Here is a 17,516-nt window from a genome sequence, read left to right on the forward strand (position 1 = left end):
AGTGTGCATTGCTTCAGCGATCGAGGCACCGAGGCCCTGACTTCGCCACAATGCAATGTATGGATGTAGAAAATTGCACTTGTACCCCATGAATATATGTACACACACAAAAATGATTGCTGCAGTAGCAACAGTAGATGCACACAGCCGAAGGCTTAGCATGTGGGAGATGCCCTGCTCGCCTGCCTGGACTGGAGGACGAGGTGGTACAGGTTGCATCTCTCCAAGCCGGTACCTGTGGTCTGTGTTGCAATGAACATTTAGATGCAAGACGAACGGAACTCAAACCTTTCTTGCTCGTGAAGGTCCACTGTGTTCCTGAAGGTTCTGTCTTCCTCCTGGCACTTGGGACGTGGGATGCTCACTCCTTGCCCATCGACCCGGTAGTAATGTTTTTCTATCAAGCAGTGAAAGGTTTGGGGTTTCCCTGAAGCCTTTCCCAAATGTCATGCATTGGGGTTTTAGTTGTGAGGGTGTGCTGATCCCAGCCGCAGCCAAAGCGAGCTGCTGGCACCATGCTACTGCACCTGCTCCTATGCCCACCTGGACATCTGTTTCGTAATGGACATCCTTCCCTGGGAACATGTCTCTACTCCTTTAAATGGCTTGAGGTCTCTGCAGTTTGCCTGAACATTAAGTGTGACCAAAGAGCCTGAGGCCAGCCATGGAAAGGACGAAGACATGAGGCTTTCTCTCAAGAGCCACACTGGGAGAGGCCGGGAACACGGCCACTTCACATGAAAGGCAGTTAGATTCAGGTCACTGGGTCTGGACTCCTGCATTTTATGGCAAAGTCTGAAAATGCAGATTTGTAACAACCAATGTTAATGAATTCAGACTGTTTGAATTTCACACTGAATAATGGCTGGAATTATCAGAGCCCACAGCTTATAAGATCCCTGGATCGTGTAATCTTTTCTCAAGATTAAATTGATAGAATGATGTAATATCACATTACTTTTATTAAAAGTTCTGGCCATAGAAGAGAAACACCTATTAGGATAGAAGAATTTAGTAAGAATAGTAGTAATAACAAGACAATTTGGAATATGTCATATATTCAGTAAATTTCAAAATTCTTCATCTCATTTAAAATACAATATTGTGCCCATAGATCCTGAATGCAATACCTTTGTACCCTAGGGCTTCCTCTTTCCTACACGAAAAATATTCTATTTAAATGCAGATTTTGATTTGCAATCTAGGAAGAGGATTCTGGAAGAATGGGAAGAAGGACAACTCTGCATCTATTAACTTGATTTTAGTTTTATGTTATTCGCGTTTTTCCTCTCATCCTTATCTCCTCCAGCCCTTCTTTCCTGTAAAAGGATCATTTCTAAACATACAAGTAAAGACATGCTTAGAATTTCAGCACGTAAGATGTTGTTATGCCTTCTTTTATTTTTGTTTAAAAATTAAATTTTTTTTTTTCCAAAAATGTTTCCTTCGATTTGTGTACGTGTGTGCACCTGTATTTGCCCCTGGGTTGTAGCCTTGTCTTGCTTTTCCACACATGCTCCCAGTATCTTACCTAGGAAACGAGTGGAACAGTGGAATTACCAAGCGCAGATGGTAGAACTTCCCTTACCAGAGCCCAAGTGACTTGTGTGATGTTGAGCTTTGGTTACTAAATAAATGGATTTCTGGCTTTTGACATTGTACTCTGAGAATTGGGTGGCCAATCATCAAATGCCATTTTCTTTCACTGTTGTCTGCATTTAATACAGCATCTTCTGCCATACGCACTTGTCAATTCAAACTGAGCGTTACATTTTGGTCTTTATGATCTGTCAAGGGAAAATGGAAGTAAATTCTTTATAATATGCTAATTGATGTATTTGGGAATTTTTAGATGTAGACAACATCTGTGCATGCCGTTAACACAGTTAATAGCTCCCGTTCTTCAATATGAGAAGGTTTTCAGAGTCTGTGTGTGATCTTGATGAGACCTTCTGTGTCCGCCTCAGGGCTTGGCAGTGTCAAATTTAAGGCTGTTTTTTCTGGTGCCTTAGGACTGAATCTGAGCCTGCACAAAGTCCTGTTTTGAGGATGCTTCTGGCCACAGTGTGCTGGGATTGTGTTGGTTCTGGGAAGAGCCTGGCTGGCCAGACCTGGTCTTATCTATCACCCCCATCCCTACTCCGTCCTAGCCTGGACCAGACTGGATGGAGTGATGGGTCCAGAGAAAGAGACCATGGACCTGAACAGTCCTTGGGACCCTTCTGCCACTCTTGGAGGTGCCACCTCCCCTGGTAGCTTGGCACCATTTGGGTTCTCCTTTAGCCAGGGGTTTTTGACAACTCAAGAGCTTATTTTCCATACAGACTTGTTGATGGTTCTCTAAGGCAGGAAGCATTGCTTTATTGAGAGTGAGGAATTGTACCCTTTCAAAGCTACCCCCTGAAAAGGGAGTGGAGGGAGATGGCTCCAGTTGGAGTTCAGGACGGGGATATCTTTCAGTGAACCTGGAGGGAGGGCTGAGTGGTGGAGCTTGGGGCTCATGTCCCAGGCCTTCTCTGGCCAGGAAAGCAGAGTTGAAAAGGGCCTTTTTAATTTGGAGGGGCCAGAATGGTCCAGCCAGTTGCCCCGGAAAGGAAGCCTCATGTGGCATGCGTGCCAGACGCTGTACAGCTCGAGTTGGTCCTATGTGTGTGGCACAGCCTTGCAAGGTTGAGGTATTTACCTTTATTTATTCCTATAAATTGGATGGATAAGGGGGTTAATTGATTCCTCTTGGCACTTGGCAATAACAGAGGTCAGATGTGAACCTAGGTCTAGGTTTCAGTTGCACACCCAGCATGTTCTGCTCCACGGCCTTTTCCTAAAATGGTTTAGATGTTGGTATAAACCTGTGTGTACTGAATGCACCTGACCACGTGCCAGTATGATGGCTTTTCTCCAGTCTCTCCATAGACTCCATGCTTGCAGACCAACAGCGCATGGAAAGGAGGCTTTCTGGCTTGGTAAATGCTCAGTCAAGTGAGCTTGCTGAGTTTATTGTAAGCTTTGCAGTTCCATTCCCCACACACCCAGTGGTGGAGGTGGAGGGGGCGCAGGGAGGAGGTGGCCCCAGAGCAGAATGATCCCCTTGGTCTTGCTGTAGCCAGGACTCCAGGCTAAGGTGGTACAGGGCGGACAGCTCCAAGGCCTGGGTGTCTCTGTCTCTCTCTCTCTCTCTCCCATTTCTCTCTGTGTTCACCAGCAGCAGCCCCAGGCTGCCTAATTGGCACTGTGAAGGTGCAGGGTGCAGGTATGAATAGGGGGGTCTTCTGGCCATCTTTGGACATAAACCCCCATCCTCAGAAGCATGGGCCGCTCATCCCCAGGTTCTGGCCTTCCTAAGGGCTGTTAAACACACATCAACCAAGTGATGCCTTAGGGACCACCCATATACCAGACGCAGCTGGGTACCGCTCATTCCCTTGATGTTACTATATTCTCAGCCACCAGGGCTAGTGTATGTGGATGTCATTGTCATTAGCAGCCTAGGGATGGAATTTTGGGAGTAGTCTGCCTAAGTTCCATTCTGTTCACTCCCAGAGCTGAACACGCGCTGGGTCCACACACCTGTGGACTGATGGCTGGGACCGTCTCAGTGCTTGGCAAAAAAGAAAACGGGGATAGCAGGCACTTTCTGGACATTGATTACTGACTGCTGCTGCTGTTACTGATATTGTCGGCGTTTTTTGTTTGTTTGGTTTTTGAGACGGAGTCTCGCTCTGTCGCCCAGACTGGAGTGCAGTGGCGCGATCTCGGCTCACTGCAATCTCCGCCTCCTGGGTTCAAGCAGTTCTCCTGCCTCAGCCTCCCTAGTAGCTGGGACTACAGGCGCCCGCCACCACGCCTGGCTACTTTTAGTAGAGATGGGGTTTCACCATGTTGGCCAGGCTGATCTCAGACTCCTGACCTCAAGTGATCCACCTGCCTTGGCCTCCCAAGGTGCTGTGCTGGGATTACAGGCACGAGCCACTGCTCCCAGCCTTGTCAGCCTTTTTTGCCTTCTGCTTGCACCTCAACCCTTTGGCAAAAAGTAAGAACTACAGAGGGCCTGTCATTGAGACTTAGAGTCGCCAATACGCCTCACCTATTCATCTGAACTCAGGCACATGTTAGATGAACACACATGTACATGCTCACACGTGTGCACACATACATCTGACACAGACACACTGATACGCACACGTGTACAAACAAATCGTGAATGGTGTGGACCCCACCTGAGGCAGGCACCTAAGGCGCGCCTGTAGCAGCGGGACAGAGAATGGGCTTCCTTGTACCCTGTACTCATCACGGGGTTCCTTGGGTTGGCTTTGAGGAGTGTGGCTTGTGACTTCTCCTCCACGGTAGAGAACTGAGGCCTTAGACAAATAGTCATCCATCGTAACTGTTCCCCGCGGTGTTGATAGAAATGGTGTTGGGATAATTAGACTGTGCTGCTGCTTTCTCCTTTCTTCCCAGGTTGATGAGTAGGAGCAGTTTAATTTGAGGCTAGTAAATTTTGTAATTGGATTTAAAGGACTGAAATGAGCGGACCTGGTTTCCATATTACCTTTATACCCCAGTGAGGGGAAATGCTTGAGTCAGGTGTGGATCAGATTATTTTATTGTGCCAACATTAATATCGGGAGCACACACATAATCTGGAGTCAGCAGGTTCATCCACTACTATCTCATTAAATTTTCAGGCAAAAGCTGCAAAAATTAATTGGAGGCATGTAATAGTTTAGAATGTGAGCCGGCTTATGGTAATATAAATTACGTGAAGAGAAGACAGTTTTATATACTGAGAGAGGGAAAACTGGTTTACTTTAATGAGAAGAGATAGAAATGTAGAGCTATTTTTTCATTACAGATACACTCTAAAATGTTTGGACTTAGTTGATGAATAGAGTTAATTCGCTGCTACAGTTCCAATAATTCATGTTGCACAGTTTAATGACTTCTAGATAAAAACAGGATTGAAATGTTAATTTCTCTGAAGAAATTGGGGCACTCTTGTATATCAGACATCACCCCCCCCCCCCCCCCATTAAACCACTAGTTAATTCCACCAAGCAAGTCTCTTTGAGCTATTTCATGCCACATAGACTTTTGTATTTCTTACCTGGGCCAGCTTGCTTTTTTTTTTTAAAACCTTAATGTATATGATAATCTCAGGTGAGAGAATGAGTTAGAGCTGTGTCTAGGTAACCTGACTCAGCAGAGAGTTTCATACCTTTTAGTTTTGTAAATGACCACGTGCTATAACCTGCATTCTAGCGCCCAGTAACTGTTTTGGCAGGGAGGGGGTTTCTTTGGTTTTTGTTAGCCATCCGTTCAGTCGAGTAGCAATGTTGTTCCACTTCTGAGCTGGGAAGTAGGAAGTATTGATGAGTCAGCGTTAGATTCATGAGGTGATAGTCTCAAATCATGCAGAGATTTTATCACTATATTATTTTGTATCTTTTTTTTCTTTTTCACTTTTCGTAACTTTGAGACTTTTTTTTCCCCATGGGGTAGGTTCAACAGAGTTCAGTGTCTTCTTTCTCTTTAACCTACTCTCAGAACAAAAGACGAGAAGGAAATACGAAGTGCAGTAATGAAGTGTTAACTAATAGTGGGGCTACATAATTGTACTCGGATTTTGTTCCAGAGTTCTTATAACAAGAATGCAAACATGTCTTATTTAAACCACGTGCGTGTTGTGTTTTGCTTTTTTTTGCGTTTGACAAAGGAGACAAAAGAATAACCCCTAAAGTATTAAGGAGCAGAGGGAAAGGAGGTGAACCCCCGCTCCCTGCGCTCGCTTCCTGGTTTGCCTTTGGATGTGCAGTTCATAGGGCTTCCTAGAAACGGCTGCGTTAGGCCAAGGGGGTGAAGACTTGGCGGGACTTCCTGGCAGAAGCAAGGACTCCCCTGCCTCCCACCTCATGACCATTGAGCCTCAGCAAGGCTTAGTGAATCCTGAGTGGGGTCATCTTTAGCCTAAACCTGGAGTCACCACAGAGCTTTTGTAAACAGTGAGAAACCTGTTACCTCCCTCCCTACCCCAGCGTGACCAGAGATGTCGCCAGATAGGGCCCAGTGTCCCTAGGGTGAAAAACATGCCCTGCTTGGGAGCCCCTGGTGAAGGGGTAGACATTGATTCCACGGCCCTTGTCACATTGTGCTTCCTACAGAAACTGTGCTGTCTGCAAAGCTCAGTGTCTGCTCCAGCCCGGATCCCCCCAGGCCCAGTCCCTGTACACACCTAGTTTTGAGGTTAGGACATCACAAAACATCTGCCAACATCGAAAAGTCAGCAGGAGCCACCCAGACGTGGGGTGCAGTGGTGGGAAGAAGGAGCACCTTAGTCTGCTGCTTTCTGAGACCCACAGTTCCAGAAGGACTAGCATCCTCAGAGCATGTGGTAGTGACTGTTCTTGTCTTTTCCTGGGGTGGGGCCTGGTGATCCCTACGAGGATGGGAGGAGCTGTTCCCACGCTCATTTCGTCCCCTTTTCTGCGGTGAGATGAGGCTCCTCCTGCCCTCCTTGCTGGGTGGTCTTTCTGTTTTGACCACATCTCTTGGAAGCATGGCTGCGCTGCGTGACTCCAGAGCAGCCTGGTGGTAGCTGGGGCTGCCCTCTGAGTTTGGGCTGGCGGATGCTGAGTATTTGCATTCAGAGCCTTAGGCATTGACCTTGGCTGTCTTGGACCCTACGCCCTGCTGTTTGCTTTTGTCAGTAGAGACCTTCTCACATTTAGGGATTCATTTTTTCCAAGATCTGTTTGCTAGGTGTGTGTCAAACTTCCTCCCAGAGCGGTGACATGGATGGGAATTGTGAGTGTGTTGAGAGACCTACCCTGAAAGATGGGGCTGTGGTCATCCCCAGGGGACCTCATGTTCTCAGCTCCACCTCAGCCACATTCGGCTGTGGGTCAGCTTCTGAATCAGCATCCGCAGGACAGCGCCACCCAGCCCTGCCGCACTTGCTTCCTCTACGCTTCTTCAGAGGCTGGAGCTCACCCTCATGCTTGTCGTCTATTCTGCTTTTTTGATGCACTTACTTGTCCCTTTCAGGATATTGCTTATGTCCTGTGTTGGTTAAAAAAAAAAAAAAAAAAAAATTGCCTGTAATCAGCCCCAGCCATTTCTCAGCATTTCTAGTTTGGAACTTCAGAGACTTCAACTTATGATTCCTGTAAGGCAGGAGTTTCTACTTTGGCACTGTTGACATTTTGGGTCTGGTGGTTCTTCGTTGTGGGGGGCTGTCCTGTGCATCATAGGATGTTCAACAGCATCCCTGGCCTCTCCCCACCCGATGCCAGTGTTACCTCCCTCCCTACCCCAGCGTGACCAGAGATGTCGCCAGATAGGGCCCAGTGTCCCTAGGGTGAAAAACATACCCTGCTTGGGAGCCCCTGGTGAAGGGGTAGACATTGATTCCATGGCCCTTGTCACATTGTGCTTGAGCCATACCGTGCTTGGCACGGAAACCACCCTGTAGCCGTCGTCAGAGGTGGAGCGTCCTCTCTGAGGTGTGTAACCCCCACATCATCATTGCTTCCTTGGGCTGTGTTCTAGTGTTTGCGTCCGTCCCTTTTTCTCCTTGATTGCAGATGGAAGGGCCCTGCTCTGAGCCGTCGCCACATGCCTGGTGCTTGGCTCCATGATGCTCACACGGGTGTTCATGACAGTGCATTTGACAGACAGATTTATTTGTCACCTTGTCAGGGTGACATGTTGGGATGGCTCCACCACTCGTGTGCCATTGACACTTGGCTGTCTGAAATCGGGACAAAGCATCCCTGAGACTGATCCGAATGAGGCTTATCAGCACCAGGCATAACTTACCGCCTGCTCTCCTCTGTTTCTTTAACTTTTAATTGAAACCATTTAGTTACCGCCCCTGCTGCTAGGAATCTGGGGACAATTAGGAAAGTCCCATCTGTCCTTTGAACCACATTATATTGCTTTTCTCCTTGCGATCTCGAGAAGACGGCACATTCTAGCAGCAGTGTCTTTGCCTTGCCGTCTCGCCTCCCACTGGATGGTTTTTATCTCACTTGAATGAGTTATAGCAACTCTTTAATTCAATTATTTTCTCCAATGCAGGCTTTGAGATGATTTAGTTGAATCAAACACCCGGGTTTTCCAATGCAGAGCAGTGACTCCCAGCGAGGCCGTGGGTGGGTTTTTACATTTTCACTTCCAGCCACGGTTGCACGCGTTCTGTGCTGCCCCCCGAGCGTCCTGGCACAAGCCCCTACTTACTGTTCCGAGGAGTAGATTGGAAATGGCAGATGCCGTGGGCTTTGCCAGTCGTTCCCCAAGGCAAGGAATTATCTGTCCAGTGATATTAGGTCACTGCATTCCCACCCAGCTGTGTCGAAAGAAGGGAGGGGGTGGGGCAGCCTGGGTGACGGGCAGGAAGGCCATTTATAAATTCAAGTGTGGTAAACAGTCGACTCTCCTGCTTTGGTATTTGAGTTTGAATTAAACAAAGTGTCATGGGTGGGAGGTGTATCGTACGATCATTTTAACCATTGTGCCTTTTAATGTGGAAAATCTGCCCAAAATAGGACCTGCTGCAGTGGTTTTCACACACAAAGGAGTGGCTAGAATGTTCTCTCAGAGCAGCACACGGGATTAGAAAGGACATTTGGCCGCTGGAATTCTTGAGTGAGAATTCAGTGATTAAGTCTGTCTTCTGTTTTCCTTGTGGGCCCCAGGGTTCCTGTGGATGTCCCCACCCTCAGATTGCTGGAGTAGAAACTTACTTTCCAAAACACTGAGTTGTTTTTCAGCCCAGCATTAGAGGTTAAAGATGCTCACTTAGAAAGCACACAGGATGGATCTGATGAAGGAGACAGCTTCTGACACTCGAGCAGGCTTTGGACAGTACAGATGAAGGGGGCTGAGATACTGAGGCAGGAAGGAGAACGGTCAGCTTGGGGTCCGCAGTCGCTGGATGCTGAGTGTGCGTTCTGAGTGCCATTCAAGCACCACGTAACGGTTGGGGCTGGTGCTGGGTCCTGAGATGGCCTGTGGGCCACCGTTAAACTCAGGAAGCACGTGCTGCCCCTGCCACTCTAGAAGGCGGGCTGCTTTCCTGGCGCTGTGTGTGCCATGCTTTGTGTGAACATCTCACTGGGTGTCGCTCTCATGTAACTGGGCGTCTTGTAGAAGTCGTTGCTCCTAAACGTAAGCCAGTGCCCACATTGGGTACGTTCTGGAAGAAACAGTCTGTCCCAACATGGGCTTATCCAGAGACAAGACACCTGCTGCCTGGTGACATGACCACCTCCCGATGGCACCACTGTGTTCTACTCCACTGCCCCTGGGGCCTGACGAGCTACTATGGGACTAATCCTGTAGGATGAGGCCGCCATGCCCGTTGTGTGTGTCTGTCCAGGTCTGTCCCCACATACTTGCTGGTGGCGGGTGGGAAGAAGGTTAGATAAGATACTGTCATAGATTGTGACTATGAAGTAATCCATTAGAATCTTCAGACAAGGAATGCTGGGAGTGGTGGCTCATGCCTGTAATCCCAGCACTTTGGGAGGTGGAGGTGGGTGGATCGCTTGAGGTCAGGAGTTCGAGACCAACATGGTGAAACCCATCTCTACTAAAAATACAAAAATGAGCTGGGTGTGATGGCACGCGCCTGCAGTCCCAGCTACTAGGGAGGCTGAGGCAGGAGAATCTCTTGACCCCAGGAGGCAGAGATCATAGAGATCATGCCACTATACTCCAGCCTGGGCAACAAAGGGAAACTTCATCTCAAAAAAAAAAAAAAAAAAAAAAAAAAAAAAATCTTCAGACAAGGAAACCAGTGTCACCTTTCCGTAAAAGTAGGTACACACATGCTCTTTGACCTAATCATCTCCCTTCCCCACCCAATGCCAAGAAAGCTGTAATGCACCAAGATTTTAGTGATGGTATTACTTGACAGCAAAAAGACAGATGACTCAAGCATCCAACAGTGGGAAAACAGCTAATTCTTTTTCAAATGATGCCTTCACAGTTTGAAATAAGTAGAATGCTTGTCTTAAAATGAAAAGCTTCAATATCAAATGTTGAACATTTATGAATAGAACCATAAAAATAATCACGGGGGAGGGCTGATGAGGAGCGGTTCATAGTGATTATCTTTAGTTGGTAGAATTTTGGGTGATTTTTTTTTTTTTTTCCATACCCACTCCTCCTCCCCAAATGTTCTGTAATGAATATATGTTTGGGTTTTTTTGGGTTTTTTTTTGTTTTTTTTTTTTTGTTTTTTTCCAATACAGGGTCTCACTCTGTCACCCAGGCTGTAGTGCGGTGGCACAGTCACAGCTCACACCAGCCTTGACCTCCGGGCTCAAGCTGTCCTGCCTCAGCTCCCCACATAGCTGGGACCACAGGCATGCATCACCATGCCCAGCTAATTTTTTGTTTGTTTGTAGAGATGGGGTCTCCCTGTGTTGCCCAGACTGGTCTCAAACTCCCGGGCTCATGTGATCCTCCTGCCTTGGCCTCCCAAAGTGCTGGGATTACAGGTGTGAGCCACTGCACCTGGCCTATGTTACTTTTTAAATAGGGAATAAAATAGCTGGCCGCCCTGATGCTTCCAAAGGAATCATGCATTTGTTGAAGAGGGAAACAGTGCAATGCAAGATTTACGAAGACAGAGCTGATTACCTTCCCTCCCCAGTCCTCAGATCCTGTCTTTCTCCTTGCCTTTACCAGGACATACAAGTGCATCTGAGCGTACGGAGGGTGTCTGTGTTGGCTTACCGAAAGGAGTCCTGTTACTCCTGCATTCCCATTCGATATGGCAGATTGTGCGTAGATAGCTCTGCAGACCGGTAGGCCTCTCCAATACTTTTCTTTCCCTCTTACTGCCTTTGGGCATGTGTGCACACCCAGGATTTTACCTAAGTGGAATCTGTACTTACTATGGTTTGGGTTTGTGTTCAGTCATATCCTTTGTTTTTTCAATTGTCTCTTTGGGCAGAACCGTGTATGCTAGCATCCAGCTGCCTGGACTCAATTCCTGCCTCTGCCTTTGGTAGCTGTGTGGCATTGAGAAAATGGCTGATCTTTTCTTTGCGTCAATTTCCTCCTTAAATATGAGTAATAATAGTACCTGTTTTATACGCTTGCAAAGGATAAATGACTTAGTGCCTGCAGATTACATGGACCAGGGCTTGGAGACGTAAGCACTTTGCCAACTTGCTGTCAGTGTGGTTGGTTATTTTCCCCCATCTCCCCAGTTTTGTTTTGTTTTGTTTTGTTTTGTTTTTATTTTTATTTATGTATTTTTTTTGAGACAGGATCTTGCTGTGTTGTCCAGGGTGAGTGCCATCACAGCTTACTGCAGCCTCGACGTCCTGGGCTCAAGCAATCCTCCCACCTCAGCCTCCCAAATAGCTGAGACTGCAGGCATACGCCACCATGCCCAGCTAATCTTTAAACTTTTGGTAGAGGTCAGGTCTCACTATGTTGCCCAAGCTGGTCTCAAACTCCTGGCCTCAAGTGATCCTCCCACCTTAGCCTCCCAAAGTGCTGGGATTACAGGTGTGAGCCACCGCGCTGGCTCTCCTCAGCCTTTTTTTTTTTTTTTTTTTTAAACAACCATTATTATTCCATATTTTTTCTATGAAATCATTTATAAACATAAAATATCTTGTCTGTAATTCAGTATATGATACATGTTCTTTGCATTTCACTGTTTCATGTTTCAGCCAAATCCCATCCCCCCCAACCCTTTTTTTTTTTTTTTGAGCCAGGGACTTTCTGTCACTCAGACTGTAGTGCAGTGGCACGATCTCGGCTCACTGCAGCCTCTTCCTGTTAAAGTGCTGGGATTATAGGTGTGAGCCACCATGCCTGGCCCCTATCCCTCTATTAAGTGCCTTTCAGCAATTCTGTTTTTAGAGGAAAATTCCTTTTTGCTTCTGCCTGCTCCCTTTACCTCCCCATGCCCATGAAAGGGAGAGTTACCTGTCCAGAGCAAGCATAGCTTTGGCTGTGATCTTCAAGGACTATTGCATTGGAGCCAACTGCTGGGGCCCCTTGGCCCCCAGGTTCCCAACAGTGGAGCAAACACAGAGAGTGCAGCCTAGTCAGAAGTGTTCCCAAGGACAACATCAGTGTGCAGACTTCCAGGGGAGGGGCATATGAAACTGAGCCAACAGGCCAAGATGAGAACCCTCCTGTGACGTGGTCCCACCCGTTAGACCATTCCCTTGGTCAGCTGGATGGCAAGTACTAGTAGTGTATGCTATGGAGCAGACATTTATTAAGTCCCTGCTGTACGTCAAGGATTGCGCTAGGAGTCTGCAGGAAATGCATGTGTAGTTCAGTCCTGGAAGCTGCCCAGCTTCCGCCTCCTGAAAGCGTCCTTTTCTCCCCAGCTGCTCTCGCCTGCACATCTTACATTCTCTGGCTGGTCCTTCTGGGTGTGTTCAGCCACTTTGAGCTGTGCCTGCCTGATCTGCACACTTTACAAATGTGTAGACTCGAAGAGAAACAAACATCCCAAACAGTGGCCAGAAACCATTCTTGGGAGGCTCTAGGTTGACAAAAGGTCCTATAATAGCTCCAGGTTGACTCCTCCCCTAGACATCTGTGCTCTGCCTGAGCCACACCGTGACTTCTGAAGTTCAACTGTCATCCAGTTTGGTCAGCTCTTTCACAAAATAATTTCACTGATTCTGTCAGGCATTTTCATTACTTTGATTTAAAGTTTTTGTGTCAACCTCTGGCACTTTAGAATCTCCAGATGTTGAAAAACAAAATCCCATTGGTAGTGTTTGTTTTCCTTTACATTTATGAAAAAAGCAACTTTTATTCTCGCCTAAAATTTAAAGTGAATGTTTGCAAGATGTCATACGGCTCTGAAATACTATGTAGGTCCCAGCTTGTTTGGAGGCATAAGTGACAAATATACTTGTGTGAGAGATGTTATTCTTACCCTATTAAAGAAATTAGAACATGGCTTTTGTGTCTCTGATACTGATTTTATATCTTTGCAACTGAATTTGTGAATCCCAGCTAGAGTAAAAGACACACTTGATACATGAAGAAAGTGAAAGGGCTCTGTTTGGTATTTATCTCATTTTGATCTTTGGCTTGGAAGAACTGATAATGAAACTGTCTTCGGGAGGGCAGGGAGCTCAGGGGAGCTCAGAGGGGCATTTATCTCCCAACTAGGTCTCTGAATTTGGTGCAGTTCTTGAAGGTAGGTGGGTTTACACAGTGGTGAGAAGTGGGAAGTATGAAGGGTGTGATCTTCCCCCTCTTTTTGTATGCCGGTTAACAAAACTCAATTGTTAGGCGTTGAGTAGGGCTGTTGATTTCTAGCCAGCGGAAACACTTACTGTGTAATTTCCAGGAGAGAGACATTTTCAGGTGATGTGGACTCATTCCCTGCAGTTCAGAAGGTAATGAGCAATAATGATCAATCCTGAGGTTATCCGTGGTGATTTCAGCTTGTCCCTTGCACTGATTGATAAATGGCACGCTCTGAAGCTGGTTGTGTTGTTTTGCCACGATTGAGTGATGACCAGCAGCATCAAAGAAAACCCTCAGTTTGCATGGCAGGTATCAGAAGTGGCTGCCTTGATGCCTCGTGTCATCATTTAAGTGGTAAATACGAGACATTCTTTGTATGTTTATTACTCTTGATTTGGGGTCATAGTTATCATCTGTACTAACTGCACAGGTCATCCCGCTCCCATCCCTTTTTCATTCTTTAGAACCCCCCACAGCGGTCCACGCCCCTTGCCAACTTCCTTCCACTCTCCTGGTTCTGTTGTTACTCCTGCCAACTGACTGCAGTGCTGTTCCGTGAGCTTCTTGAATGACATCGTACGGTATCTCCGACGCACAGTACGTACCAGTTACAGTTGTCTTGACAGGATCTCCTGTGACCTTTTGTCCCTTTCCAGTTTAGCTCTTGGTGGCTCCATAGGTTCTCAGGCATCTTGGACAGTTCTCCGTGGGCTGGCGTGCTGGGTCAGATTCCAGGGCCAGATGTGAGCTGTGCCTTGACCATTCGAAGAGCTCACCGAAGGAGGTGGGAATGGAGGGTGCAGGAAGGTAACTTAGGCACCCGAGGCTGCTGAGCCCGGAGAAAAAGCACCTGGTATTGTCCCAGGAAAGGGGGAGGCTCCCGGTTTCAGAGGGCAGAACTGGGTTGGGAGACAAGGAAGCACAGTTTTTGTAAATCGAGAAAATTCGCAAAGCCACATAAGCTGTCCACCAGCGAGAGAGAGCATGTACGTGCTGTGAGCTGCAGACAGGCCGCCTGACCTCAAGGCGTGTCGTGGCATGCTGTGGGAGTCGGCGCTGAAGCATCCCAAAGACCTCTTGTGCTTAAACAAAGCTGAGTTATTCAGCACACTCCTAGATGTGGGGTCTGATTGTTGGTCAAACCAAAGGACTCGAAAATGAGGACTAAGTAGGGGGATGAGAGACATGTGAGTGGGTGTTGGGCCAATAGGATGACAAAAGGAGCAGGCCCAGGCTCTTTGGAAGACAGACCTTTGCCCCTCAGGGGGATTGGGGGGTGTTTTCCTCAGGGGGATTGGGGAGTGTTTCCCTCAGGGGGATTGGGGGGAGTGTTTCCTGGCAGGTGTGGACATTCGTCCTCTTGGATGTCTTCTTTATAATAACCTGCGGAGGACGGGCCCAGCGCATCATGCCACTGACCTTCACTGATGCTTCTGTACTTAAGAAGTAATGGCCCTTGGCCGGGCGCGGTGGCTCACGCCTGTAATCCCAGCACTTTGGCAGCTGGAGGTGGGCGGATCACCTGAGGTCAGGAGTTCAAGACCAGCCTGGGCAACATGGTGAAACCCCGTCTCTACTAAAAATACAAAAATTAACCAGGCATGGTGGTGGGCGCCTATAATCCCAGGTACTCGGAAGGCTGAGGCGGGAGAATTGCTTGAACCCAGGAGTTGGAAGTTGCAGGGAGCTGAGATCACACCACTGCACTCTAGCCTGGGTGACAGAACGAGACTCCGTCTCAAAAAAAAAAAAAAAAAAAAAAAGTAATTGCCCAAATTTTCCTTTCAAGGTTGAAGTTAGGGCTGAAGAATCAGGGCTGGCCCATGATCTCTTCGGACTCAGTCATCCATCCGTTCAGAGATTGTGTGTGTGTGCACGCATGCGTGTCGTGGACTGTTCTTCAGGATCCGTGGATGCAGTGGCCACACTCCCGCTGAGCTTGTGTTCTAGAGGCGGAGCCCCCTCCCTGAGGGCCTGTGGTCTTGCTGGCTTTCTCAGTGTCAAGTGGAGAGTATGTTGTCTTAGTCTCTGCTTGGGCTACTATAACAAAATTCCATAAGCAGGTGGCTCATAGCAACAGAAATTTAATTCCCACAATTCTTGGGAAGTCCAAGACCAAGATGCCAGCAGATTCGATATCTGATGAGGGCCCACGTTCTGGTTCAGAGACGGTACTCTCTCACTACGTGGAAGGGTCAAATGAGATCTTCCTTTTTTTTTTTTTTTTTTTTTTTTTTTTTTAATAGAATTTTGCTCGGTTGCCCAGGCTGGAGTGCAGTGGTGCGATCTCGGCTCACTGCAACCTCCATCTCCCAGGTTCAAGCGATTCTCCTGCCTCATCCTCCCAAGTAGCTGGGATTACAGCCGATGACCACCACGCTTGGCAAATTTTTGTATTTTCTCCTGCCTCAGTCTCCCAGGTAGCTGAGATTACAGGGATTGCTGGATCGAAGTTTACCACGCTTGACAAATTTTTGTATTTTTAGTAGAGACGAAGTTTCGTCGTGTTGGCCAGGCTGGTCTCCAACTCCTGACCTCAGGTGATCCACTTACCTCGGCCTCCCAAAGTGCTAGGATTACAGGCATTAGCCACTGTGCCTTGGCCAAAAGAGCTCTTTCATCAGGCACTAATCCCATTCGTGAGTGTTCCACCCTCATCATCTAATTACCCCACAAAGGCCTCACCCTCTAATACCATCACCTTGGGGATGAGGCTTTCAGCATAGGAATTTTCAGGGGACACAAACATTAAGACCAGAGAGATACTTTGGACTGAGGAGACCCTTTGGTGGGAACGCAGGGAGTGGTTCTCTGTGGGGAGGCTGAGATTGGCGTGGCAGGAGGAGGCCAGCCATGGGGCATCTGGGGAAGGGTCTTGAGGCCGAGGGGCTGTACCCAGGGCAGGAGCCAGCGCGGTTGTGGCCCTGTGAGGGCAGACACGGATCTTGACCACAAAGGCACTGGGCGTTGCTGGAGAGCTTCCAGACACTGGGCTAGGATCACATTTCAGTTTTCAGTGAGAATCCCCCTGGGTGTCTCTGGAAAATGGTTTGGAAGGGATAAGAGCAGAAACAAGGGGATCATTTAAGTGAACTCATATAGTAGCAGAGCTGTGCATTAAGATCACCCACACCCTAGCTGCGAAAGTCCCTGTTAATGCAAGGTGGCCAGTTTAAAGCTGACAGGACTAGATTTCCCCGTGGAGTGATTTGCTGAAGGCTTTGGGCTGGACGTTTCAGCGCTCGCAGAAAACTTACTGTTGCAGGTTCTTCGCCCTCGTTTCTGAAGGAAAGCTCCCAGCTCTGCCTGGAGCCTGGGATGGAAATTGTCTCTGGTTAATAGGATCTTTAAGACAGCTAAATCCTGCACTAAAGACTTGATGCAACTGCCGTTGCACACGGAGGTGGCTCCCCTGCCATATGCCCGCAGAGCTTTCTTTCATTGTCATTACAGAGTCAGACGTGTGTACAGGAAGGAGACGGGATCCTGCCGTCATGATTTTGTCTTCACCATCTTTTCTCAGCTGCTTAAATTGCTGTCAGGGCAGCGTAGGAATCTTAAAGGAGGGAGTTTTCTCTCATATAATTATGCTGTTAGTAAAAATGTTGGCGGCTTTTCTCTACTTTTCCCTTTAGCCACCAAAATAAAACTCTTTATCTTGGAACTCGGCAGCTGTTTGCAATCCGCCTCATTTCTCCTGCTGATGTATTGGTGTCGCAGCTCGGGTGATGGGTGGTGACGTGAGGGTTGAAGGTAATTTCTGTCGCGGTCCCATGGTCATGAGCCAAGACCTGGAGTGCTGGAGGTGCGCCAGGTCGGGTCATCTTTGGGTTTTGCCCAGTGAGCTGTTGCTAAGGAGAGGGCTTTGTTTTGCCTAGAGCTGGGGGGAAATGTTCAAGGTCAAGCACACATTGGCAGAGATCTGCTGACGTGGTGATGGCAGAACTCATGGCTGTGTGTCAAGCCTGGGCAATAACAGGTGGCAAAGGCCAAACCTTTGGGGGGCAGACTTGGGGCAGCAGTGGAGACGTGTTTTGGGGATCTCAAGGCGCCTTGGTGGGAAAGAATGCTGGTGGGTCAGGAAGGCGGGGGTGCTGGGACACTGCTGCTGCTTGGGTGGGGTCAGGACCTGCTACGCAGATACCAGACCCACCCTCTGCTAAGGGACACAGAATGGGCAAGGAGAGGGGTTGTGCTTCTGAGTGCTTCACTGGTCTGGAAACCCGTGTTTTAACTGGGGCCGCCCCCGGACCCCTGAGACTGAGGTGGTGTGA

At 48.0% G+C, this 17,516-nt stretch overlaps 1 protein-coding gene across 10 annotated transcripts in view; it reads left to right on the forward strand.

Annotated features, from left to right (window-relative positions):
- CTBP2 (C-terminal binding protein 2) overlaps nucleotides 1–17,516 on the forward strand; it is a 173,972-nt gene that overhangs the window by 59,431 nt on the left and 97,025 nt on the right. The window contains exon 4 of one of the 10 annotated variants that reach the window (XM_030805747.1): nucleotides 10,693–10,811. The exons of the other annotated variants lie outside the window; for them this stretch is intronic. The gene's annotated coding sequence lies outside the window, so the exon portion shown is untranslated. The remainder of the gene's footprint in view (nucleotides 1–10,692; nucleotides 10,812–17,516) is intronic. 10 annotated transcript variants of the gene reach the window in all.

This window comes from Nomascus leucogenys, chromosome 3 (genome assembly GCF_006542625.1).
Source record: "Nomascus leucogenys isolate Asia chromosome 3, Asia_NLE_v1, whole genome shotgun sequence".
In the NCBI taxonomy this organism is placed as follows: Eukaryota; Metazoa; Chordata; class Mammalia; order Primates; family Hylobatidae; genus Nomascus; species Nomascus leucogenys.